The sequence below is a fragment of the Phoca vitulina genome, unplaced genomic scaffold (assembly GCF_004348235.1).
Source record: "Phoca vitulina isolate PV1807 unplaced genomic scaffold, GSC_HSeal_1.0 scaffold4, whole genome shotgun sequence".
Lineage (NCBI taxonomy): Eukaryota > Metazoa > Chordata > Mammalia > Carnivora > Phocidae > Phoca > Phoca vitulina.
This window is the reverse complement of record NW_022589707.1, coordinates 30749990-30772315: the sequence shown is the minus strand read 5'-3', so window position 1 is coordinate 30772315 and position 22326 is coordinate 30749990. Positions and strand designations below refer to the sequence as shown.

At 37.3% G+C, this 22326-nt stretch overlaps 1 protein-coding gene across 2 annotated transcripts in view; it reads right to left on the bottom strand.

Moving 5' to 3' along the window:
* The window catches only part of IMMP2L (inner mitochondrial membrane peptidase subunit 2), an 877737-nt gene that overhangs the window by 498111 nt on the left and 357300 nt on the right, over window positions 1–22326 (bottom strand). The gene's annotated exons all lie outside the window — the stretch shown is intronic.

Genomic DNA, 22326 nt, shown 5'->3' with positions numbered 1-22326 from the left:
CTTCGGCTCAGGTCATGATCCCAGGGTCCTGGGATCGAGTCCCACATCGGGCTCCCTGCTCTGCAGGAAGCCTGCTTCTCCCTCTCCCACCCCCCCTGCTTGTGTTCCTGCTCTCGCTATGTCTCTCTCTGTCAAATAAATAAATAAAATCTTTAAAAAAAAAATCTTTAAAAAAAAAAAAAGTGTAGCTCAGATATGAAGCTTATAAGATTATTATAACATTTTAGAGAACCACAAGCAATAATCAGCCTTTCTCTGTTATATCATTTCATGATCTTCTCATCTCCAAAAAGGGAAAGAAATCTAAAGTCAAATTATTCTAAAAATATCTACCTTTAGTGAGGCTAAATATATTAATGTAACAATACTTACTTATCACTTTAAACATCTCTTAAAATGAATTCTATGTATCAACACTTCTCATAAATAGGAAACTCCCATGGGCATTCATCTGCCTGGAATACCATCCTTCAATTTCATTACATGCCTAATATCATAAAGGAAAATTACACATACACATGCACACACTCATGTAAGAATATTTTTTTAAAGATTTTATTTATTTATTTATTTGAGAGAGAGAGAGAGCACACACACAAGCGGGGGAGAGGGGGCAGAGGGAGAGGGAGAAACAGACTCCCCACTCTCTCTGTCAAATAAGCAAAATCTTTAAAAAAAAAAAAATGATCCTACAATCAATGGTGAATTGGTTATAAACAGACTTATAACAACATTTCACAATTTAATGGCTCTATGATTTTCAGTCCTTTCACATAGTTAATTTCATCACATACTTAGAAATGAGATGGGCAAGGTAAGTATTATTACAAACTAGAACACTGAGGCAGACGGGTTTAATGACCTCTTAGAGCTGGTGAGTGACAAAACCTAGTCTTCTAAGTCCTGACTGAACACATATTACCATGCACACACATAGGCATCTTTATATGCATACTGCCTACTGCTATAATCTATATTTTTATTGTATGTTTTATTTTTGAAGCTATTACCTCCCCCAATGCAAAAACATATTGCTGGTTTCAAAGTTCACAGTACTTACAGGAAATATACTGCTTAAATCTTCTGGCCTTTGTTTGCTTATTTTTAAATTTCACAATTACATTTTCTCTGCTTCAGAAAATTCTATTACCATATGAAAAACTATTAACCAGCCTCCTATTGACTCTAGTAAAACAATTATTGAAAAAAAGAACACAGCCCCATAAAGCATGTGCACGGCAACAAATATAATCCTTTCTTGGCAAAGATGCACAAATTAAAACTGCTGAGAAAGAAATCTGAAAGATATTTTCAAATCAATACATGTGCAATAAATGGTCACCAAGAAATATGAAAGGCAAGGGAGGTGTACATATATAAAGCTTAGCATTTAAAGAATTCCTCTAAGTGGACTGGACTTTCCAATAAAGAATAAAAAGCCAACAAATCAAAGACAGATAAGACCCCTGGTGGAATACTAGGCATACAACAGGCACTGAATTGTTTCTTATTGCCTTAAGGAGCCTTTACATTTTATGGTAACAACTACTGAGCTCTAGTAAACTGAAAACAATTTTTAATACATATATAAATATATATATATTTATACATATATATATATATATATATATATTTATACATACATATATATATATATATATATATATATATAAATAAGTGAAAATCAGAAAAAACTACTGCCTTCATTTCAGAGTCTTCATGACACTATATATCCCAGCTGTATATAGACAGATTAACTACACAGCCCCTTGCAAACTTTTGCCTCCATGTCTGACTCATTCAGTATGAGGGCCAGCAGAAGGTCAAGGAAAACATTTTACTAAAGCAGCTAACACTTCCCCCATCCTGGCTTAGCCACATTCAAGAAAAAAAGCCAAAGTACCATCTCACTGTCTCCCACCATAACTACAAACTTTCCTCACCCACCCAAAGAGAAGAGGCAGAATAGCCCAAGTATTGTTAGGTCAGTTCAGGGGGAGCTGCGTTAACACCAATAGATAGGCCTGACTTCTGGAATGAAAACTATGTTTGAAGCCACTATCCATATTTAAGAGACTGAAAAATTTTACCTTAACAAGCAATAGGAATAAAAGCTTTCTGACTTTTGAATTTTAAAAAAGTTAGACTTAAAATCCCATTTTCATCCAGAAGAGATAAAGACAAAACCAGGTCTGAATGAAAAAGATCCTACCTTTTCCCCTGGCATCAAGGTAAGCCCTCATGATTTTCCATGTTTTGATTTCTTCTTCTTCTCTAAAATGAAGATTATCTATCCTCGAGGAGTTGATATGAAGACTGTGTTATTGTGACCTAATAAGAAATATATATTTTGTCTTTGTCCCCATAGTCAGAGCTCCTAAAGCCTCTGTAATTCCCTACATGATAAATTGCTAGGAGCACCTTTATTCTAATATTTGGTCTATGATCCCAGTTCCAAACAAAGAGCTCCTAAATCCCTTGGAATTTTCTAGGTGATAGGAGCATCTTTGTTCAAATAAGTGACTCTTGGTGCATTCTGGGATAGCTTCAGGATGGAAGCTGGTCACCAGAAAAACCAAGCGATGGTTAGAAGCTTGGAACTTACAGCTCCCCCATCCCATCATCTGGGGCAGGGAAGAAGGTGGAAACTGAGTTAATAATCAATCATGCCAGGAGTAGGAGACCTGGATTTCCTCTGGTTCCAGGAATTCAGCTGGATAGGTATCAAACCATTCTGAACACCTACAAACTCAACAGGAGATCGAAGAAAAGAATAGCAACAACTCTCTGAACAGAAAAGCACCACTTTCTGGAAGGTAGGACTTGCGGAGAAGTGAATCCAAGGCGATATTCGGGAGGATAGACGGTGGGGGAGGGGCCTCCGTCCACCACTTCTGGAAAGTGATAGAGCAGCGGAGCACAAAATCGGAACTTTTAGAAGTCGGCTCCACTGAGGGACGTCACTCGGGTGGCTAAGCGGGGGGTGGAACCCTCGCGGGACAGTGTGGTCTCAGGACCCTCAGGGTCACAGAAAGACCGGGGGTGCCTGAGTGCGGCAGAGCTCCCAGGTATTGGAGCGGGGAAGCCGGCTGCAGAGACGGAGCCGAGGAGTGGGCTCTCAGCTCGGGGGTGCCATAAATCGTGATCCGCAGCACAGTCGGGCCACTGCTCCTCCAGCAGGGACCCAACAAGCGGCAGATCCGGGGAGACTCCCCTTCCTCCCCCGGGAGGAGTGGCGTGGGAGTGCAAAGCAGGGATCTGCTGGGTTTGGAGACTCCACACGGGGTCGTGCGCCAGAGATAGAAATGCTCAGTCACAGGCCGGTGAGCACGTAGTGCGGCCAGAGACCGGGGAGACAGGAGTGACTGACTGCTTTTCTCTGGGGCCGCACTGAGGAGTGGGGCCCCAAGGTCTCGGCTCCTCCGGGGCGGAGATTGGGAGGCCGCCATTTTCACTCTCAGCCTCCAAAGCTGTACGGAAAGTTTGCAGGGAACAAAAGCTCCTGAGGGCAAACCTGAGCAGATTACTTAACCGGGATCGGCAAGGGCAGGGCAATTCCGCCTCCAGCAAAGACATTTGGGAACCACGGCGACAGGCCCCTCCCCCAGAAGATCAGCAAGAACAGCCAGCCAAGACCAACTTTACTGATCAATGAGAATGGCATAACTCCAGCGCTAGGGGAATACAGACAGAGAATTCATGGCTTTTTTACCATGATTCTTTAGTCTTTCAAAGTTAATTTTTTTAACTGTCTTTTTTTTTTTTAATTTTTCTTTTTCCATTTTCAACCAACATCTTATCAATCCCTTTTTTTAAAAAAATTTATTTTTCATTTTTAAAGTCATATTCTATCCCTTCATAGTAGTTACCCTTATTTTTGGCATATATATATATAAGTTGTTCTCTCTTTAAAATTTTGAGATACAGTTTCTTCTAACAGAGCAAAATATACCCTAAATCTCTAGTGTATGGTTTTGTTCTAGTCTCCTGCCTGATCACACTCTCTCCCTTTTTTTTTTTAAATCCTCTTCTTTCTTTTTTCGAACAACTTATCTTATCAATTCCTTTTATAAAATCTTTTATAATTTTCATCTTTACAGTCATATTCCATCCCTTCATTGTATTAACCCTTATTTTTGTACATATATAAGTTTTTCTTTCTTTAAAATTTTGGGAGGCACTTTCTTCTAACAGACCAAAATATACCCAAAATCTAGTGTGTGGCAATGATCTATGCACCAGCCTGATCATATTTGATCATATTCTGTTTTTTTTGTTTTGTTTTGTTCTGTTTTTGTTTGTTTTTATCTTTTTCTTTTTTTTTTTCTTTCCCTTTCTTTTCCCCTGGTTTCAGGTCTTTTCTGATTTCTTTAGAGTACATTTTCTGGGGACGTTGTTACCCTGTTAGCATTTTGTTCTCTCATTCATCTAATCTCCTGTGGACAAAATGACAAGACAGAAAAAATCACCTCAACAAAAAGAACAAGAGGCAGTACCGACTCCCAGGGAACTACTGAATACGGACATTAGTACGATGTCGTAACTAGAGTTCAGCATGATGATTTTAAAGATACTAGCTGGGCTCGAACAAAGCCTGGAAGTTATTAGAGAAACGCTTTCTCAAGAAATAAACTAAAATCTAACCAAGTCGAAATCAAAAAGGCTATTAATGAGGTGCAATCAAAAATGGGGGCTCTAACTGCTAGGATAAATGAGGCAGAAGAGAGAATTAGTGATGTCGAAGACCAAATGATGGAAAATAAAGAAGCTGAGAAAAAGAGAGATAAACAACTACTGGATCACGAGGGCAGAATTCGAGAAATAAGTGATACCATAAGACAAAACAACATTAGAATAATCGGGATCCCAGAAGAAGAAGACGAAAGAGAGAGAGAGGCAGAAGGTATATTGGAGCAAATTATAGCAGAGAACTTCCCTAATTTGGGGAAGGAAACAGGCATCAAAATCCAGGAGGCACAGAGAACCCCCCTCAAAATCAATAAAAATAGGTCAACACCCCGACATCTAATAGTAAAACTTACGAGCCTCAGAGACAAAGAGAAAATCCTGAGAGCAGCTCGGGAGAAGCGATCTGTAACCAACCATGGTAGAAACATTAGATTGGCAACAGACCTATCCACAGAGACCTGGCAGGCCAGAAAGGACTGGCAGGACATATTCAGAGCACTAAATGAGAAAAATATGCAGCCAAGAATACTATATCCAGCTAGGCTGTCACTGAAAATTGAAGGAGAGATAAAAAGCTTCCAGGACAAACAAAAACTAAAGGAATTTGCAAACACGAAACCAGCCCTCCAAGAAATCTTGAAAGGGGTCCTCTAAGCAAAGAGAGAGCCTAAAAGCAACATAGACCAGAAAGGAAGACAAACAATATACAGTAACAGCCACTTTACAGGCAATACAATGGCACTAAATTCATATCTTTCAATAGTTACCCTGAATGTAAATGGGCTAAATGCCCCAATCAAAAGACAGAGGCTATCAGATTGGATTAAAAAACAAGACCCATCGATATGCTGTCTGCAAGAGACTCATTTTAGAACCAAAGACATCCCCAGATTGAAAGTGAGGGGGTGGAAAACCATTTACCATGCTAACGGAAACCAAAAGAAAGCTGGGGTGGCAATCCTTATATCAGACAAATTAGATTTTAAGCCAAAGACTGTAATAAGAGATGAGGAAGGATACTATATTCTACCTAAAGGGTCTATCCAACAAGAAGATCTAACAATTGTAAATATCTATGCCCCTAACATGGGAGCAGCCAGTTATATAAGGCAATTAATAACAAAAGCAAAGAAACACATCAACAACAATACAATAATAGTGGGGGACTTTAACAAACCCCCTCACTGAAAGGGACAGAACATCTAAGCAAAAGATCAACAAGGAAATAAAGACTTTAAATGACACACTGGACCAAATGGACTTCACAGACTTATTCAGAACATTCCATCCCAAAACAACCGAATACACATTCTTCTCTAGTGCCCATGGAACATTCTCCGGAATAGATCACATCCTAGGTCACAAATCAGGTCTCAACCGGTACCAAAGATTGGGATCATTCCCTGCATATTTTCAGACCACAATGCTTTGAAACTAGAACTCAATCACAAGAGGAAAGTCGGAATGAACTCAAATACGTGGAGGCTAAAGAGCATCCTACTGAAGAATGAATGGGTCAACCAGGAAATTAAAGAATTAAAAAAATTCATGGAAACCAATGAAAATGAAAACACAACTGTTCAAAATCTTTGGGATGCAGCAAAGGCAGTCCTAAGAGGAAAGTATATAGCAATACAAGCCTTTCTCAAGAAACAAGAAAGGTCTCAAGTACACAACCTAACCCTACACCTAAAGGAGCTGGAGAGAGAACAGCAAATAAAGTGTAAACCCAGCAGGAGAAGAGAAATAATAAAGATCAGAGCAGAAATCAATGAAATAGAAACCAAAAGAACAGTAGAACAGATCAACGAAACTAGGAGCTGCTTCTTTGAAAGAATTAACAAGATTGATAAACCCCTGGCCAGACTTATCAAAAAGAAAAGAGAAATGACCCAAATCAACAAAATCATGAATGAAAGAGGAGAAATCACAACCAACACCAAAGAAATACAAACAATTATAAGAACATATTATGAGCAACTCTATGCCAGCAAATTAGATAATCTGGAAGAAATAGATGCATTCCTAGAGATGTATCAACTACCAAAACTGAACCAGGAAGAAATAGAAAACCTGAACAGACCTATAACCACTAAGGAAATTGAAGCAGTCATCAAAAATCTCCCAAGAAACAAGAACCCAGGGCCAGATGGCTTCACAGGGGAATTCTACCAAACATTTAAAGAAGAATTAACACTTATTCTTCTGAAACTGTTCCAAAAAATAGAAATGGAAGGAAAACTTCCAAACTCATTTTATGAGGTCAGAATTACCTTGATCCCAAAACAGACAAAGACCCCATCAAAAAGGAGAATTACAGACCAATATCCTTGATGAACATGGATGCAAAAATTCTCACCAAAATACTAGCCAATAGGATCCAACAGTACATTAAAAGGATTATTCACCACGACCAAGTCGGATTTATCCCTGGGCTGCAAGGTTGGTTCAACATCCACAAATCAATCAATGTGATACAATACATTCATAAAAGAAAGAACAAGAACCATATGATCCTCTCAGTAGATGCAGAAAAAGCATTTGACAAAGTACAGCATCCTTTCTTGATCAAAACTCTTCAGAGTATAGGCATAGAGGGTACATACCTCAATATCATAAAAGCCATCTATGAAAAACCCACAGCAAATATTATTCTCAATGGGGAAAAACTGACAGCTTTCCCCCTAAGATCAGGAACATGGCAGGGATGTCCACTATCACCACGGCTATTCAACATAGTATTAGAAGTCCTAGCCACAGCAATCAGACAACAAAAAGAAATCAAAGGCATCCAAATTGGCAAAGAAGAAGTCAAACTCTCACTCTTTGCAGATGATATGATACTTTATGTGGAAAACCCAAAAGACTCCACCCCAAAACTGCTAGAACTCATACAGGAATTCAGTAGAGTGGCAGGATATAAAATCAATGCACAGAAGTCAGTGGCATTCCTATACACCAACAACAAGACAGAAGAAAGACAAATTAAGGAGTCGATCCCATTGACAACTGCACCCAAAACCATAAGATACCTAGGAATAAATCTAACCAAAGAGGCAAAGGATCTGTACTCAGAAAACTATAAAATACTCATGAAAGAAATTGAGGAAGACACAAAGAAATGGAAAAACGTTCCATGCTCATGGATTGGAAGAACAAATATTGTGAAGATGTCAATGCTACCTAGAGCAATCTAAACATTCAATGCAATCCCCATCAAAATACCATCCACTTTTTTCAAAGGAATGGAACAAATAATCCTAAAATTTGTATGGAACCAGAAAAAACCCCGAATGGCCAGAGGAATGTTGAAAAAGAAAAGCAAAGCTGGCAGCATCACAATTCCGGACTTCAAGCTCTCTTACAAAGCTGTAATCATCAAGACAGTATGGTATTGGCACAAAAACAGACACATAGATCAATGGAACAGAATAGAGAGCCCAGAAATGGACCCTCAACTCTATGGTCAACTAATCTTCGACAAAGCAGGAAAGAATGTCCAATGGAAAAAAGACAGTCTCTTCAACAAATGGTATTGGGGAAATTGGACAGCCACATGCAGAAGAATGAAACTGGACCATTTCCTTACACCACACACAAAAATAAACTCCAAATGGATGAAAGACCTAAATGTGAGACAGGAGTCCATCAAAATCCTAGAGGAGAACACAGGCAGCAACCTCTTCCACCTCAGCCATAGCAAATTCTTCCTAGAAACATCGCCAAAGGCAAGGGAAGCAAGGGCAAAAATGAACTATTGGGACTTCATCAAGATAAAAAGCTTTGCACAGCAAAAGAAACAGTCAACAAAACCAAAAGACAACCGACAGCATGGGAGAAGATATTTGCAAATGACATATCAGATAAAGGGCTAGTATCCAAAATCTATAAAGAACTTATTAAACTCAACACCCAAAGAACAAATGATTCAATCAAGAAATGGACAGAAGACATGAACAGACATTTTTCCAAAGAAGACATCCAAACAGCTAACAGACACATGAAAAAGTGCTCAACATCACTCGGCATCAGGGAAATCCAAATCAAAACCTCAATGAGATACCACCTCACACCAGTCAGAATGGCTAAAATTAACAAGTCAGGAAATGACAGATGTTGGCGGGGATGTGGAGAAAGGGGAACCCTCCTACACTGTTGGTGGGAATGCAAGCTGGTGCAGCCACTCTGGAAAACAGTATGGAGGTTCCTCAAAAAGTTGAAAATAGAGCTACCATACAATCCAGCAATTGCACTACTGGGTATTTACCCCAAAGATACAAATGTAGGGATCTGAAGGGGTACATGCACCCCGATGTTTATAGCAGCAATGTCCACAATAGCCAAGCTGTGGAAAGAGCCAAGATGTCCATCAACAGATGAATGGATAAAGAAGATGTGGTATATATATATACAATGGAATATTATGCAGCCATCAAAAGGAATGAGATCTTGCCATTTGCAACGACGTGGTTGGAACTGGAGGGTATTATGCTGAGCGAAATAAGGCAATCAGAGAAAGACATGTATCATATGACCTCACTGATATGAGGAATTCTTAATCTCAGGAAACAAACTGAGGGTTGCTGGAGTGGTGGGGGGTGGGATGGATGGGGTGGCTAGGTGATAGACATTGGGGAGGGTATGTGCTATGGTAAGCGCTGTGAATTGTGCAAGACTGCTCTATCACAGATCTGTACCTCTGAAGCAAATAATACATTATATGTTAAAAAAAAGAAGAAGAAGAAGAAGATAGCAGGAGGGGAAGAATGAAGGGGGGGAAATCAGAGGGGGAGACGAACCATGAGAGACTATGGACTCTGAAAAACAAAGTGAGGGTTCTAGAGAGGAGGGGGGTGGGAGGATGGGTAAGCCTGGTGATGGGTATTAAAGAGGGCACGTTCTGCATGCAGCACTGGGTGTTATACGCAAACAATGAATCATGGAACACTACATTAAAAACTAATGATGTAATGTATGGTGATTAACATAACACACACACAAAAAATAATCAATCATGCCTACATAATGAAGCCTCCTTAAAAATACGGGTTAAAATTAAAAGATTCAGAGACCCCTGGGTTGGTGAACACAACCACATGCCAAAGGCTCCTGTACTCAGGACCCTTTTGGACCTCAAGCTATCTACCTCTTCCATCTGGCTGTTCGTCAGATCCTTTACTATATAATAAACTGGTAAACATAAGTCTGTGCCTCCCTGAGTTCTGTCAGCTATTCTAGCAAACTGTTAAACCTGATGAGAGAGTAGTGGGAACCTTGATTTATATCTGGCTGGTCAAAAGTACAGGTGAAAACGGGGGACTTGTGAGTGGTATTTGAAGTGGGGGCAGTCTATGGGACTGAGCTCTTAATTTGTAAGATCTGACGCTAACCTCCAGGTTGACAGTGTCAGAATGGAGCTGAACTGGATGACATCCAGCTGGTATTGGAGAATTGGTCAGTATGGGGAAAACCTACACATCTAGCATCAGAAGTGCTTTAAGTGTGGTAATACTAGAGAGTAGAGGAGGAAATAGAGTTTTTCTTTATAAAACTAAATAAAAAAATAGGTAAGACAATAATTTTGTTTTTATTTCTTTATTAAGGCATAATTTACATAGAGTAGAACTTACCCTGAAAAATGGGAAATTACTACTAACCCTACAAAAATAAAGAAGGTTATAAAGGTTATAAAGGAAAACTATGAATAATATGAATAGCACCTTATAAGATAATTAGATAAAACAGACAATTTCCTATAAAGACACAAACGATACTGAAGTTGTCTCAAAAAATAGATAATATGAAAAGACCCATAACAAATGAAACATTAGGGGCACCTGGGTGGCTGTCAGTTAAGCATCTGCCTTCAGCTCAGGTCATGATCCCAGGGTCCCAGGATCGAATCCCACTTTAGGCTCCCTGCTCATCAGAGAGTATGCTTCTCCCTCTGCCCCTCCCCCTCCTTATTTGCTTTCTCTCGCATATGTGCTCACTCACTCTCTCTCTCAAATAAATAAATAAAATTTTTAAGAAATGAAAGATTAAAGTAGCAATAAACAAAATGCTCACAAAGAAAAGCCCAGATCCAGATGGTTTCTCCATTAAATTACACCAAACATTTTTTTCTTATTTCAGGGAAATACTTAAATTCTAGTTAGTTAACATACTGTGAAATATTGGTTTCAGGAGTAGAATTCAGTGGTTCATCACTTACACACAAGACCCAGCGCTCATCATAACAAGTGCCCTCCTTAATCCCCATCACCCATCTAGCCTATCCCTCACCTACCTCCTCCATCAACCCTTAGATTGTTCTCTATCAATAAGAGCCTTTTATGGTTTGTTTCCCCCTCTCTCTTGTTTTCTCCCCTCCTATATATTCTGTTTTGTTTCTTAAATTCCACATATGAGTGAAATCATATGGTATTTGTGTTTCTCTGACTGACTTATTTTGCTTAGCATAATACTCTCTAGCACCATCCATGTCTTTGCAAATGGCAAGATTTCATTCTTTTTGATGGCTGAGTAATATATACCAACATCTTCTTTATCCATTCATCAGTTGACAGACTTTGGGCTCTTTCCATAGTTTGGCTATTATTGATAATGCTGCTATAAACATCAGGGTGCATTTACCCCTTCGAATCTGTATTTTTGTATCCTTTCGGTAATTATCTAGTAGTACAATTGCTGGATCATAGGGTAGTTCTATTTTTAACTTTTTGAGGAACCTCCATACTGTTTCCCAGAGCGGCCATACCAGTTTGCATTCCCACCAACAGTACAAGAGGGTTCCCCTTTCTCCACATCCTTGCCAACACCGGTTGTTTCTTGTGTTGTTAATTTTAGCCATTCTGACAGTACACCAAACATATTAATATCATGTCTTCACTAACTCTCACAAAATAGAAGAGGAGGGAACAGATTCTAGCTCATTTTATGAGGCCAGTATTTCCCTGATACCATAACCAAACAAAAAACATCACAAGAAAAACACAAACAAATTATGTCTTACGAATATAGATGCAAAAAAAGATCAATAAAATAATAGCAAACTAAATGCAATAATATATAAACAGATTTATTATACCATGATCAAATGGGATTTATCCCAGGGATACAAGGTTGGTTTAACATCTGAAAAATCAATTAATGTAGTACTTAAAGCCAAAATAATAAAAAAATAGAAACCACATGATCATCTCAATAGATGCAGAAAAAGCCTTTGATAGAACTCAACACCATTTCACGGGGCGGGGGGGGGGGGGGGGGGGAAGGGGGGGGTGAAGGCCAACAAAATCAAAAAACATTCAACAGACTAGGAATAAAAGTGAACATCCTCAACTTGAAAAAGAGCATCTATGAAAAACCCACAACTAAAATCATACTTAATGGTGAAAAACTGGATGCTTCCCCATAAGATCAGAGGCAAAGCAAGGATATCTGCTCTTGCCAATTCTAGTTAACACTGTACTAGAGGTACTAGCCAGAAAAATTAGGCAAGAAAAAGAAATAAAAGGCATCCATATCAGGAAGGAAGAAGTAAAACCAACTCTATTCACAAATAACATGATCTTGTATATTGAAAATCTTAAAGAACCCACTAAAAAGCTATTAGAACTAATAAACAAGTTCCATGAGGTTGCAGAATGCAAAATCAACATACAATAATCAGTTGTATTTCTACAATTCTTAAGCAGGAGGGATGTGAGGAAGTGGAGTTAAAGCTAACAGCACTGGATTTCTTTTACAGACAATGAAAATGTTCTAGTATAGACTGCAGTGATGGTTGCATGTATCTGTGAATACACTAAAAACCACTGAATTGTATATATTAAATGGGTGAATTGTGTAATTTGTGAATTGCAACTCAATATGTTTAAAAATCACTAACAACTTAGAAATGGAAATGTTTGCCTTAAAAATCATGGGCCATAAAAAGCTTTCTTGAAGTTAGAAAAAAAAAAAAGTATAGCAGTGTATACCGAAAAAAAATTTTATAAAAAAAAAGCCAAAAAAAAAAAAAAAAAAGTATGCATTACTCCAAAGGGGGACAAAAGGCAAAATAAAATATTTTCTGGTAACCTTTCCATTATATCAGTGCATTATTCTTCTCAGAATTAATGCATTTGAGTTTTAATTTTTGAGGTATCTGAACTATATTACCTGAGACTTAATATCATTTATCATTTATTAACATCATCAAAGTCGTTTCCTAGGGGTTTCTTTCTCTGATGCATAGATTGTAAACTCACTAAAGTTTAAGTAGATTCTTTATTCTTTTAATTCCTAAGTTATACAATATATACATTTTTAAGCAATAATCATTCTAGGTTTGTTGTCAAAAAGAATCTATAATTTTTATGAAAAAATACATATGGCATTGGGAATCAAACAGTTCACAACATCATAAATTACCTGAAGAAAAGCAAAATAGATCTGTGACATGGAACTTTAAAAACAAAGGTACATAGAGCAAGGGAGAAAATTAAGTTTAAGAAATACATGTATTCTTTCATGAAAAGCAGAATATGTGACTTTATATTGGGAAATATACTTCTAAACAAGTCAATAGGAGAAATGTAGTTGCCTTATTATGATCTACAAGTATCCTACGTTTTTAAAGTATTATATACATGTCCGATATGAAATGAAGTGTCAGAAAATTTAGTTTTGGCATATGAATGTCATTTGTTAAGCATATTGTACATACAGCATATTGTACATCTACTAGCAAATGCAGATTGACAAAAAGGCATCAAACTTCCACCTTGTGCTAACTCATGAAAATCACAATATGCTACCTAAAAATAATGTAAAATAACTTAAACTCATTTAAACCATAAAGAAAAATGAATGGTCTGTGGTGTGGACTCTTTTCATTACCATGGCTTTTCAATGATTCTCTTCCAGTTAGAGAACACTGTATACTTAATCTCATTTATTTTATAAACATAATGAAAATCAGAAAGAAAAGGACAATCTGTGTCACCTTAGTATCTTTTCCTTTACTCAATTACTTTTTAAAAGATTTTATTTATTTATTTAAGAGAAAGAGAGAGAGATGGAGCATGAGCAGGGGGAGTTGCAGAGGGAGAAGCAGACTCCCTGCTGAGCAGGGAGCCCAACATGGGGCCTGATCCCAGGACCCTGAGACCATGACCTGAGCCAAAAGCAAATGCTTAACAGACTGAACCACCCAGGTGCCCTACTGAATTATTTTCATACCAAATATGCACCTCATTTTATGACTAACAATTCTCAATTTCACTGGTGAATATGGATGAAAAAAATAGGAAAAATGTTGAATCCTGAAAGTTCTGCATAAAAAATTCATTAAAAAAATGGTCAAGGATAGTTTTTCACGACCACAAAAACTGACTTAATAATTGAGTATCAAACTGCCCTACTGTTTGAAAAATTGTCCTCTTTTCTTTGTCCTTCTCTCTATTAATTATTATTTTTTATCTTTTACACATATCCAAATTTCAAAGCTGTAGGTGTCAAATCGAGTAACAGAATATAAAACTAAAGATCCATTTTGTTATGGACTAATCGTAGATTCGTTAGTTCATGAAGTAACTAAAACTATTGTTATAATGGCCTTTGGATATGACCCACAAATTTAATTTACCTAGATTAGCCTTTGCTCTAAAATGTTCCCTAACAGTTAAGCACCTGTGAGATTACTTTTATTTACATACAGAAACATAAAATATGACAGGAAGATGAGGTAGGAGGCTTCATGCTGCAGAATGTAAGGGCCTGTGAGGGACGCAGGAGTCAGAAGGCAGGAAATGGAATCCTAGCTTTCACATTGTCTGTGTGCATTTGCTTGAATCTTCACTTTCTTTTACTGTAAAAATGGGGTCATACTGACAACCAGTGAAATAAGAAAGCACCTGATACCCAGAATGGAACATAGTATGGGCGTGAATATGCTAATTGCTTTTCACATTACCATTTCCAACTAGCTAGTGGACATCTACATTCTCTAAATAACCAGCAAGTATCTTTCCCATGAATCACAGAACCAAAAGATAAAATTGTGCTGAAACGAATGTGCTAATTATTTTTGATTTGATTATGCATACATATTGACAAAGCCTCCAATTTTTTTTTTCATTTTGGCTGTTCCATACAGGGTATGTACTGTATTGCATAAATTAAGAAACAATTTTGACATACTGTTTATTAGGTTCCTATGATATTTCCAGGGTAGAAAATGTTATTCTTTGAAGCTAAATCCAGCAAACTAAAGTAACATATAGTATGGTGCTTAGTTGATGCTATTAAAAAAAGAAAGGGGGCGCCTGGGTGGCTCAGTTGGTTAAGCGACTGCCTTCGGCTCAGGTCATGATCCTGGAGTCCCGGGATCGAGTCCCACATCGGGCTCCCTGCTCAGCAGGGGGTCTGCTTCTCCCTCTGCCCTCTTCCCTCTCGTGCTCTCTGTCTCTCATTCTCTCTCTCGCAAATAAATAAATAAAAAATCTTAAAAAAATAAAAATAAAAAAAATAAAAAAAATAAAAAAAGAAAGGGATATTTAGTTTTTACAACCACCAAATATACCATTATCTCTATACTATCTTACTATTATACCATTATGACTATCTCATCTTATCATTATTATCACTATATGTACACCTATTCAATATAATTAGGAGTATACATTAACTGATGTCCTTAACACCATACTATTTTTGTTGTAAGTAGACAATTTGCACATACATTTAAGATCCACATTAAAAAAAAAAATCTAATGATCACTGAGCCCAATTTCCTCTTGTGTTTGGCTGGAGAATAAATAAAGCAAGATCTTCATGTGGTTTTCCAAAGTAGAAGTAGATAATATTTCCCCTAACTAACTAAGAAACATGCTTCTGGTAAGTAGCCCTATACTTTAGTCACTCTTGCCAGTATTCTGATATTTTCTCATTTATGTTTATAGAATGTTAATTGAATATAAGCTCTGAACAGGGATCTTGTCTGCCTTGTTTTTCATTATATATTCAACCCTCTAAATATCACCTAACACATCATAAGTGCTCAATAAATAGATATGGTAAATGAGTGAATCGTGTATTTGAGCACCCCAAAATGCTGAGAGAGGTAATGGTTTGGAAAGGCAATGTGGAGTAGCTAATACATGTATTCTCATGGGTGCCCCCAAACTCATTCACGGGCTTTGGCCCCACATACACAGCCACTCTTAGGCAGCACAATAATGAGTCCAAATCCAGATGATCAATAAGAGGCAAGAAGGAAGGCTCCGATGCCCAAAAACACACAGTTGAACTTTCCAATTTTGAAAGTGGATACTGGAAGAAATGCAAAGGTTTTATACAATCCTAAACAAATGACCAGTATTATTTAATCTAGTTGTATACCACAAACCATAACAAAAAATGACTTGTAACTCCTTTTACATGATAAAAGCCAACACAAGAATAAAGTACACTAAGGCCTTCTTATCATTGCTTCCACATTTCTGATTACTTCTTATAGTTAAAACCAATAGCTATAAATTTTGTAGCCAGCTAATCTGTCACTTTAGATACGCTCAAACCTTGCTTACAAATAGAATGAATATTGGATAAAATTCTTTGGATTCAAAGCTTTAAAAATAAACATTTCAATACACACAGCTATTTCTTCAACAAAAGAAATAAGCATAAAAATAAATAAAAGGCATTTAAAGAAGTTTTATTTTGTGTGGACATATCTTTTTACTTTTAGTAAATAATTAGAAATGGAATATATGGGTCATATGGTTGTTGTAGGTTTAAGGTTTTTTGTTTTGTTTTTTAAATTCCAGTATAATTAACATGCAGCGTTATATTAGTTTCAGGTGTACAATATAGTGATTCAACAGTTCTATACATTACTCATTGCTCATCACAATGAGTGCATCTTAATTCCCTTCATCTGTTTCACCGATGCCCCACCCACCTCCCCTCTGGTAATCACCAGTTTGTTCCCTATATTTAGGAGTTTGTTTTTTTGTTTGTCTCTTTTTTGAAAAGAGATTTTTAAACTTCTTTCCCTCAAGTGGCAAAAGCGGGAACGAGTGTGTAACTGATATATAAAATGTAGAATCTTTTTTTTTTTCTTTCCCAAGTCCCATTCTCAGTAAAGTCAATTCTTCAAGTGCCCATCACTGTCATGTGTTCAGGACTCAGTTACTTAGCATGCTCAACAGAACTCTGGGGCAGAACTCCCAGCTACCAAGAGCATTAATGGAACTAAATCCATTGTTTGCTTTCTAGTCTCTACTACCACCAGGTGTTTACCACTTCTTTGATCCTATTAGATCTAAGGAAGTTAGAGGCGGTACCAAAGTCTCAACAGGAGTCAGTTGCTGAGGAGGCAGGGTGCTACTGAGCCCAGTGCCCTCCAACCTCTATGAGGCCTTCCATTCAAAGGAATCCTCAGAGTCTTTCAAAAATTCAGCTTGGATCCAAGATAGAGTTTGTCAGTTTATTTACCAACTGAAAAGGAAAAAAGGAAGGCAATAAGTTTGAAAAATGATTAAGGGTCAAGAAAATAAAGAAAATCAATCATGTTCCTCAAGGAAAAAAGCTCTCAGGTGGAGAGTGAAGGTGATAGTGTGGTATGAATCTAGGCCAGTCATGGTTTCAAGAATGGATTTAGTTGCAAATAAGAAAGAAAAAAACTGATCTTCGTTATATATCCAACGGACCTCAAAGCAGAGACATGCATAAGAAAGTCAGAGAACTCAGGCTAGTTTGTAAGTAGTTTGGATTCTGTCAAGTGCTTATGTAAATTGAAATTTGGAAGTCAGCAATTCACTAATCAAATCAACCTTAATTTGTACTACGATTTGAATGCCAAATCTTACAGACATAGGTTGGCAGTTTTCTCTTAAATTGGTTCCTTGGAAGATTACATAAACTTTTATATTAACAATTATTTTATACCAAAAATTTAAAGTATCATTTATACTAAACGCTAAGACATATTAAGTATTTGTAAATGCATCTTAAATGTTTACTTTGTGGCTGCATCTAAACCAAAAAATGAAGAAAAGCCATTATGTTCTGCTTAACCCCATGCTGCCTGCAGATGGATGTGGTCGTATTTCAAATAAGTAATAATGTATAAACACTGTGCTTTTATGAAATGCATGTTAAAATTATGCAATAAAATATCTCTCTCCTGGAAGGGAAGTAAACCATTTTGATGCATGTTAACGTCAGCCTTTATAAGGGATATTAGTCATATACTCAAATTTAGTTCTGATTATAAAACAAAAATATGCTGGAAATTCCATAAAGATCAAACTAATTAAAGTACTTAATTGCCTCTGACTAATTATGGAAATTGGCAAGCTCAGTAAGGAAACAAGTTTTTAAAAAAGAGTTTATATTTTAGGCCACAGCTTCCTTGGCTTCGTTTTCCTGGGAGTCACTTCCATCATCTCACATCTGATATTGCAAACTCTGTCCACAGAGAGTTATAAAGAGAAATGACTGCATATGCATTCACAGCTTACCTGGGACAAGCAGAAGCTATATTCTCAGACTTACAGCCAGAAGTTGTGTTGGTGCTTTCCTAGACAGCGACGCTGTACAGTAGCATGACCTCTCCTTTATAAGATTTTGTTGTTGTTAAAAAAGCAGTTCCTTCCATAGGACTTCTATGGAGATCCCATGGCCCTTTTTATTTGAAGGGGCAAAGTGCCCAAATCAAGAAATCACAAATCCCTAGGAAATATTTGCCATGCAACAAGAGACAGAACTTTAGGCAGACAGAAAAGAACATGGACTCTGGAGTTCGACTGATAATGGCTTTTTAAACCCAGTTCTGCCACTTAGGAACTTGAGGAAGTTACTTAATTTCTCTTTGTCTCATTTTCGGCATTTATAAAATGGAAATGGTAGCACCTACTTTGCACTGTTGTCACAATAATAAAGAAAATACAAGGTGTGTAGCTCATTTATGAAAACAGAAAGTGCCCATAAATGGTAGTTATTATATTTTATATTCAATGGAAGATAATTTTGTTCATATTATGGTTCACTACTTATTACAGGTGTGTGAGCAGCCATCAAGAATCAAAGAATACTCTGGGGTCTTCCTGTGAGAAATTAAGATTCTGCCCTAGGAATCAAAGAGAAATCGGGGGAAACAAAAGTGAAAATTCAGTCAATGAGTAAATGTTCTTCTACATTCTTTAATCTTTATTTTAAATTATCTGCAGTGCCAATTTTCATATAAAATGACAGCCTCCTTCTTTACAAAAATTATATTGCATAGAACAAACATACACACTGATAATTTGAAGTCAATGACATAATTACAAATATTCAATTTCTCCATATTCTATTCTATACTCCATTTGGTCTCTCAAACATTGAAAAAGTTCCCCTGATTTCTCCTTCTCGGGCTTCCGGTCTCACCACTGCTGCAGAGACCATGAGGAGCACTGTAGCAGGCGGTACTGGAAGGCAGTTCCTTCCACCCTGCCTCAAGGTTGGCATAAAAACCCCATGGTAAGTAAGGTTGTTGTGCTAACGGTAAACCTCAAACAGCAGTGTGACTTCTGGTGCTGCCGGCCCCAGACACTGCCAATGAAGGGTTATACCAGCATTCAGAACTCTCCATAGATGTGAAAATGTGTGTGTGTGAGAAAGAGACGGGAAGACATAACATCTGAATTTTGGAGTATTTGGTTAGGATATAGAAAACCACTTCATCTATAGCCCCCACCCCCATCCCCAAATTACCCCGTAATAGTATTGTATGAAATTTGGACAAGTCAGTAAATGTACAAAAGTTTTGAACCCAATAAAGACACTGTTAACAAAGATGCTCTCTTCCAGGCCCTATCAATAAGTATACATTAAAACAAGAAGTCTCTTTCTAAACAGTTGCTGTTGTGTTTTGTTTTTAAGTAGTTTATTGCCGATCTGTACATGAATTTCATCACTGAATGGAAGCAGTCCAAGGATTCATATCACTCCCACTAGAAGGAGAAGCTTCGATAAATCTCTAAAGCTATGGCGGTGGTCCAGTCCCTGTGCCATATGGCATTCCACCTGCCCCAAGAAGTTTTGTTAACGTCCTCTGAAGCTCCAATAAAAATACTGAGACATAAACAATCAAGTCTGCTTTGCAGTGGGTTTTTGAGCTCTGTGTGGTAGCTGCGTAAAGTCCCCATGCTGTGCGTGTTAATGAGACCCTCCATAGGCACCCTTAATACATAAAAGCAATCACCCATAACTCACAGGCCTTTTTCTTTTGACTATGTCTGACTGTGTTCATTGCATTTAGCAAATGGAAATAAAATACAGTGGGAAAAATAAGTCTGGATGTCAGGAGGCATGAGGACTTAAGATCTAAAAATGACAACAAAATAAGAAAATCTATAGGTTCTAGGCATATTACCTCCAAGGATTTATTTCTAAATGAACTAAGCAATTAAACATAAAAATTTATTTAGATCAATATATGTAAGTAAACAGCAATTACCAAAACTGAGAACTCAAACTTTGAGTGTAGTCTTGTAGGTTAGAATAAGAATAGGAAACTATAACGTCCATAACCTAGTGCAAAGAATAGCAAGAACACCAGAGCAAACTGTATGCCATATCCCTTTGCATTATTACCCAACCACTTTGCTCATTCAAATGTTTATTTTAATGGTCCTAAGCATTTTAGATTAAATAAGAGGAGAAGTACAATCAGAAACAAGTGATCAGTTTGCTTAACTTTGTGAAAGGTAGGGAAATACATTTTAAGTCCTATATTGAGGGATAAGCATATATGTCAGAATAGAAAAATATAATCCTAAATTGTCTCTTATTATGCTATCAAATTTTCAAAGGTTAAATCAAAAAGATCATATGGTTCTATGATTTTTTAGAAAAATCAAGGCACTATTATGGAAAATGAAAAGGTCCTAGAAGTTTGAAGAATATCTTACTACAAAATCATATACCTTTGAATTAAAAAAAAAAAAAAAAATCCAAAATGGAAGGTAAGTTTCCATCATCATTCAGCGTGTCAACTATAGAATTTTCCACTCTTTTCACCACTTTTTAAGTGTTTGCTATGACCGTAATGATGATAATGATGATGATGATAATGACTTAAAATATAATCCTGACTGATGTGTAAACCGCTCTCTTCTATCTTGTCCTATTGAATACAGCATCCAATCACTCACTCAGCAAATACTTGTTAAGAGTCTAGTATGTGCTAGGCGTAGTATTCTATCTTGTCTCATTCCCAATAGGCTCCATACTGTGAGTAAAACCAAAACTGATTATTATAATCTAGCAGTCTGAATGCCTGCCCCAACACTTTGTTTGAAATATGAGAGTGTAAATGGCTTTTATTCACACTCTTTTAAAAAGATTAGTGCATAACTTTAGCTTGGGTCGTGTTGCCCTGGAAGTCTGGGTCCTCTTGCTAAGTGGCAGGATTAGATTCCTTTGATGCTAAAAGGGAGCTCGTGGTCACCTGTGCCGGTGCGGTGACTCTGCTCCTGAGACTTACTGCTAGAAGGATTAAGACCCCTTTGACCAGAAGAGGAAGGACCTAATTTCCCTGGGGTGCACAGGCTAGTGCAGTAACTCCATCTTACTCCCTTTCTACATCATCTTGTGCCACACACCACGTGTGTTCAGTGGTCCTGGACAACATTAATGTTTACTTATATTTTACCCACACTTTTTGAGTCTTTTTTTTGTCTGTGTAAAGGTGTACTCATTTGGGGAAGAAAAGAGCCAACTACTAATTCTACTCCCACAACCAAGTGGACTAATGGATAGTGTATTGGGGAGATGGGAAGGTATTAAACCTTTAAAAAGGGGAGGGAAGTTATAGAAAATGTAGAGGGAGTTTTTCAAAAAACAGTTGTTGCCTCATCCCAGGGCTGCTTCAGTCTGACCCTGTCCTTACTACATGAATCCCAGAGATTCTTGAAGAATGGGGCAGTAAGAACCACCACTCTGGTGGTAAGAGCCTTCAGTGCTGCTTCAATACAGCTCTTAACCTGGGGTTCAGGGACCCAAGGGCCCACACACAGAATTCAGGAATATCTGTAAACCAGAAGGAAAAAAATACATCTTTATTTTTGCTAACCTCTGCCTGAGCATCTCTTTCTATTATGAAGAAAAAAAAAACGCACAATCATACTAGCAATTCCTGTGACTTGGTCACCCATGTATCTTTTTATTTTCAACACTACTTTGAAATCACGGTTGTTTTTAGACCCAATGTTAAATCACATCATTTAATATATTTAAATACAACATGAAAAAGCACATATATAGAGCATCATAAATTTTTAAATATTTTGATAAGTGTATTCAATATGACTGGTTTCTCTTGTAATTCTATATATGTTATTTTATGCATTTAAAAATTTATTCTGAGAAGAGGTCTATAGGTCTATAGGCTACAGCCTACATATAAGTTATATGTACACCAAAGGAGTGCACAATGAAAAAAAGCGGTGCCAATTATCGTTTTTAAGGAAATACCACACAGACAGTGATGCCAATGTATATGCTTCTGACACATGCCTGTCACAACACCTGGAATTACAGCCATGGGACTACTCATGCCCTCATGCATAATTAGGGCTTCTTTGTTCTTCTTTTCTGTCT